This window comes from Lactuca serriola, chromosome 2 (assembly GCF_051521515.1).
Source record: "Lactuca serriola cultivar US96UC23 chromosome 2, Lser_US96UC23_V15, whole genome shotgun sequence".
NCBI classification, from domain to species: domain Eukaryota; kingdom Viridiplantae; phylum Streptophyta; class Magnoliopsida; order Asterales; family Asteraceae; genus Lactuca; species Lactuca serriola.
The window spans coordinates 157,174,287-157,180,804 of record NC_136409.1 but is presented as its reverse complement, the minus strand read 5'-3'; positions in this window follow the sequence as shown (position 1 = coordinate 157,180,804).

Genomic DNA, 6,518 nt, shown 5'->3' with positions numbered 1-6,518 from the left:
TGCAAAGAGGAGCAAGAAATTAGAAACACAAAAGGAGGTGAGGGTCACTAAACCAACCAAGGGAGATAAAGGGGGTCAGGTCTCCAAAGCTCAAACACCTAGGAAGCGAAAGTTATAGAAAGCAGCCCCAACTCAACCTAAGCCGAAGAAAGACAAGAAACCAGCTCGAACACCTAACAGCTGAATTCAGGAAGTTGATGGAAACTAAATTTGAGATGAGCTCAATGGGTCCAGTTAACTTTTTCCTTGGTATAAATATTAGACAGGGACCCGAAGACATTTTTATCAATCAGGAAGCATATACAAAGACATTTCTTGCTAAGTTTGGCATGATGGTAGATTCCAAAGTGAAAGTTCCAATGGATTTTGGGACAAAGCTTACAGCTTCTTTGGAGAAGCCTGCCACTGACATGACGCTATATCGCCAAATGATTGTGTCACTAATGTATCTTACAGCCAACAGACCCGACATCATGTTCTCAGTTTGCTACTGTGCCCGATTCAAGTCTAAACCACACGAACCTCATATGCAAGCCGTGAAAAACATCTTTCGCTATCTGAAGCGAACCTCCTCTCTCGGTCTATGGTATCCAGCCAACTCAGGTTTCTTTGTCCAAGCGTTCTCCGATGCTGACTTAGGTGGTTGTGGATTGGATCATAAAAGCACCACTGGAGGATGCCAATTTCTCAATGGTAAATTGGTCAGCTGACAATCAAAGAAACAAACCTGTGTTTCTCTCTCAACGGCAGAAGCTGAATACATTGCCGCTGCCTCATGCACATCTCAGGTTGTATGGATACAGAGTCAACTCAGAGATTATGGACTGAACATGAAGAAAATCCCACTATATTGCGACTCTGAAAGTGCAATTAGGATTTTTCATAACCCAGTTCCACACTCGAAGACAAAGCACATAACACTGAGGTATCACTTCATCAAGGATCACATGGAAGATGGCAACGTGGAGATTCACTTCGTAAGGACAACTGATCAACTGTCATATATATTCACTAAGGCTTTACCTGAAGCAAGTTTCAACAAAATCTTACAAGGCCTAGGAATGATGGAAGCAGAATCAGTACCAAAATCTCCTTCGCTTCAATAAAGGTAAGAAGCGAAATAGAGCGAACCGAAATAAACCGAACGCTCGGTCTATTTCGGGTTCGGTCCTTCTGAACTCATTCGCTTCTTTTTCATAGCAAGGAATTTTGATTGTTTTCTTTTCTACTCTCTTTTAAATACTCATTTTTATGTTTCTTTTAATTTTTTTTTTATTTTTATTTTCATAAAATACAAAAATATTTTTCTTTTACGTTTTATTAAAAATTTTAACAAAATACAACAATATCTTTTATTTTATTTTTATCTAATGCTTTCCTTTGTATAAATGTTACTCTCGATGGTGAAGCTCAAGCAGGTATAACCTCTTTTCTAAAAATTAGCTAAGTGTCCCTAGATGCATTCTGCTGCATGTTGACTAAAGCCTCTACAGATTTTGAGTGAAGCCTTAATAACATGATATATACAAATCATGTTTTCCCAAACTAGGCTGTTACATTCACTCTAATCATGAGCTACCTTACTCTTCTTATATTGAGCTTTGAGTTTTCTGTTTGGTCCTTCTTTTATAGCAGAGGTACATTCGCTTCATATACCACCTATCATTTTTCTTCATTACACTTCATCTCACTAATGTAACCCTTGAGACTCTCAGCATTTACCACTGAGGTTTATGATTATACAAAAATCTGTGTTAATGATCTTAGTTTCGTGTCACTACGTACTAAGTGAAACCCATAATTCAACATCTTTAATGAATTGACGGTACACCATTACTATGATAATGTTCTTGAATGAAATCTCCTTTTATTTTGAGTGATCCTTCTGAAAATGTCTATTACCAAGATTTTTCTTCCCCAAGGATCCAGTTAAGTTTTTTTTTTTTAGATTTTTCAATTGTCAACAACTCACTGAATATATTACCTACCTACTTGTTTAACAGTCCACATTGGTCTCACAAGTACTTCGTTCAGTTTCGGTCTTATATCAAGTATCAAAATCATGAATTGAAGCGAAAGACAACCTTTATAGATTTAATTAAAAAGATGCCTTTCAATACTTCTTAACAAGTACTTGATCGTTATTTAATGGGAAGCCACACAAGCACTTTGAAGTCTCTCTTGACTTTGAAGGAAGAGATTCGTGCCCAGAATCAGTCGCTTTATGTCTTAACAAGACATAACAAATTCCCATAAAAAGTTTGCTTTATTTCTTCATCCTTCACACTCTATGCACGGAAATCTTTGATTTCCCAACATCTGGTTCTATTGACGATAACCTAATTGTTACAGCTTCGTTTCTAAAAGTATTCCAGTGATCGATAAAGTTAAAGGTGACGACGGTTCATGTAAAATATGTGGGTGACGTTTGGGATAAAGTTCAGGCTGAGTCAGCAGTTATCCAATCGTTTTGACGATTTGAAAAAGACACTTTTTATGGAAAGGCGCGTAATAGTGAAACGTCCTTTCTCTCTCCGGTGTCATCATTGGGGTTGCCAACTGTTCACTCCGTCACATCAGGAACGGTTTCTAATAAATCCAAGATTTCAGTCGAATATTTCTCTCTCCTACTTATAAGTATAAAAGGATTTGGCACGCTCCTCTTTACTCTTTTATCACTTACAAATTCTCTCAAAGAAAAATGGCATTTTGTCTCACTGTTCATCTTCTTCTTCTCAAGCTTCACCAATAGCGGAATCATCTTATGTTCAAGATACATCTGCTCACTCCAACCTTCTCACCATCAAGCCTCAACACAATCTCATCATTGATCTTACACCCTTCCTCTATGAACCCTACATGTTGTACGTCGTAAAATGTCTCAAGTACTCACCTCTTGTCGCTGCTCTTACAAAGGTCGAAGTTGTTCCCATGACCTGCCTCTCTCACATCTATTCAACCGCTTACTATGACAAGGTTGCTGAGTGGATTCACTTTGAAATTCACAACGAAAAGACCTCCATCTCCAAGAATCGCTTCTGTGCCCTAATTGGTCTTGCTCATGAACCCACTCTCGTAAATCCCGACTCGATTACTACTGGTCAACAGTTCTCCATGTTCTACCGAATGGGGTACACAAAAACCCTATCCACAGTTACCAAATGCAAGAAGTCTTGCCTTCCTCCACAATGGAACGGCCTCTTCACTCTTTTTTTAAAAGGTCTCTCAGAGCGTAGCGCCGGCTCAGACGGATCAAGCAATTCATTTATGACTGTGCTTTATGGGTTGTATCATGGGGTTACTTTGGACTATGGGGCAGTCATATGGCAACAACTGGTTCAAAGTTTGTATTCTTCATCTCGACATTCAGAGATTTCATGTGGTCGGTACTGGTCCATTATTACAAAGTGGGCGATGGATCGTCTCCACGTTCCAATCATGGCGGACTCTCTTCTTTCCTCTATCGCAACCTTTCACACCACGAAGATCATCGTTACAGATCCTTCCAAGTATTCCTTCATTGGATCGATCCCAGCAGCTATGTATGCCTGCGTGTCTGACGCAAGCAACGTTATACAAGAGTACAAGAAGCTTCCTTCTTCGGGCCCAAGGGAACTCACTCCTGCCATGATTCGCTCTATCGAGGAAGCAGACAAACCTGCAAAGATGAGCAAGAAATCAGAAACACAAAAGGAGGTGAGGGTCACTAAACCAACCAAGGGAGATAATGGGGGTCAGGTCTCCAAAGCTCAAACACCTAGGAAGCGAAAGTTAGAGAAAGCAGCCCCAGCTCAACCTAAGCCGAAGAAAGACAAGAAACCAGCTCGAACACCTAACAGCTGAATTCAGGAAGTTGATGGAAACTAAATTTGAGATGAGCTCAATGGGTCCAGTTAACTTTTTCCTTGGTATAAATATTAGACAGGGACCCGAAGACATTTTTATCAATCAGGAAGCATATACAAAGACATTTCTTGCTAAGTTTGGCATGATGGTAGATTCCAAAGTGAAAGTTCCAATGGATTTTGGGACAAAGCTTACAGCTTCTTTGGAGAAGCCTGCCACTGACATGACGCTATATCGTCAAATGATTGTGTCACTAATGTATCTTACAGCCAACAGACCCGACATCATGTTCTCAGTTTGCTACTGTGCCCGATTCCAGTCTAACCCACACGAACCTCATATGCAAGCCGTGAAAAACATCTTTCGCTATCTGAAGCGAACCTCCTCTCTCGGTCTATGGTATCTAGCCAACTCAGGTTTCTTTGTCCAAGCGTTCTCCGATGCTGACTTAGGTGGTTGTGGATTGGATCATAAAAGCACCACTGGAGGATGCCAATTTCTCAATGGTAAATTGGTCAGCTGACAATCAAAGAAACAAACCTGTGTTTCTCTCTCAACGGCAGAAGCTGAATACATTGCCGCTGCCTCATGCACATCTCAGGTTGTATGGATACAGAGTCAACTCAGAGATTATGGACTGAACATGAAGAAAATCCCACTATATTGCGACTCTGAAAGTGCAATTAGGATTTTTCATAACCCAGTTCCACACTCGAAGACAAAGCACATAACACTGAGGTATCACTTCATCAAGGATCACATGGAAGATGGCAACGTGGAGATTCACTTCGTAAGGACAACTGATCAACTGTCATATATATTCACTAAGGCTTTACCTGAAGCAAGTTTCAACAAAATCTTACAAGGCCTAGGAATGATGGAAGCAGAATCAGTACCAAAATCTCCTTCGCTTCAATAAAGGTAAGAAGCGAAATAGAGCGAACCGAAATAAACCGAACGCTCGGTCTATTTCGGGTTCGGTCCTTCTGAACTCATTCGCTTCTTTTTCATAGCAAGGAATTTTGATTGTTTTCTTTTCTACTCTCTTTTAAATACTCATTTTTATGTTTCTTTTAATTTTTTTTTTATTTTTATTTTCATAAAATACAAAAATATTTTTCTTTTACGTTTTATTAAAAATTTTAACAAAATACAACAATATCTTTTATTTTATTTTTATCTAATGCTTTCCTTTGTATAAATGTTACTCTCGATGGTGAAGCTCAAGCAGGTATAACCTCTTTTCTAAAAATTAGCTAAGTGTCCCTAGATGCATTCTGCTGCATGTTGACTAAAGCCTCTACAGATTTTGAGTGAAGCCTTAATAACATGATATATACAAATCATGTTTTCCCAAACTAGGCTGTTACATTCACTCTAATCATGAGCTACCTTACTCTTCTTATATTGAGCTTTGAGTTTTCTGTTTGGTCCTTCTTTTATAGCAGAGGTACATTCGCTTCATATACCACCTATCATTTTTCTTCATTACACTTCATCTCACTAATGTAACCCTTGAGACTCTCAGCATTTACCACTGAGGTTTATGATTATACAAAAATCTGTGTTAATGATCTTAGTTTCGTGTCACTACGTACTAAGTGAAACCCATAATTCAACATCTTTAATGAATTGACGGTACACCATTACTATGATAATGTTCTTGAATGAAATCTCCTTTTATTTTGAGTGATCCTTCTGAAAATGTCTATTACCAAGATTTTTCTTCCCCAAGGATCCAGTTAAGTTTTTTTTTTTTAGATTTTTCAATTGTCAACAACTCACTGAATATATTACCTACCTACTTGTTTAACAGTCCACATTGGTCTCACAAGTACTTCGTTCAGTTTCGGTCTTATATCAAGTATCAAAATCATGAATTGAAGCGAAAGACAACCTTTATAGATTTAATTAAAAAGATGCCTTTCAATACTTCTTAACAAGTACTTGATCGTTATTTAATGGGAAGCCACACAAGCACTTTGAAGTCTCTCTTGACTTTGAAGGAAGAGATTCGTGCCCAGAATCAGTCGCTTTATGTCTTAACAAGACATAACAAATTCCCATAAAAAGTTTGCTTTATTTCTTCATCCTTCACACTCTATGCACGGAAATCTTTGATTTCCCAACATCTGGTTCTATTGACGATAACCTAATTGTTACAGCTTCGTTTCTAAAAGTATTCCAGTGATCGATAAAGTTAAAGGTGACGACGGTTCATGTAAAATATGTGGGTGACGTTTGGGATAAAGTTCAGGCTGAGTCAGCAGTTATCCAATCGTTTTGACGATTTGAAAAAGACACTTTTTATGGAAAGGCGCGTAATAGTGAAACGTCCTTTCTCTCTCCGGTGTCATCATTGGGGTTGCCAACTGTTCACTCCGTCACATCAGGAACGGTTTCTAATAAATCCAAGATTTCAGTCGAATATTTCTCTCTCCTACTTATAAGTATAAAAGGATTTGGCACGCTCCTCTTTACTCTTTTATCACTTACAAATTCTCTTAAAGAAAAATGGCATTTTCTCTCACTGTTCATCTTCTTCTTCTCAAGCTTCACCAATAGCGGAATCATCTTATGTTCAAGATACATCTGCTCACTCCAACCTTCTCACCATCAAGCCTCAACACAAGCTCATCATTGATCTTACACCCTTCCTCTATGAACCCTAC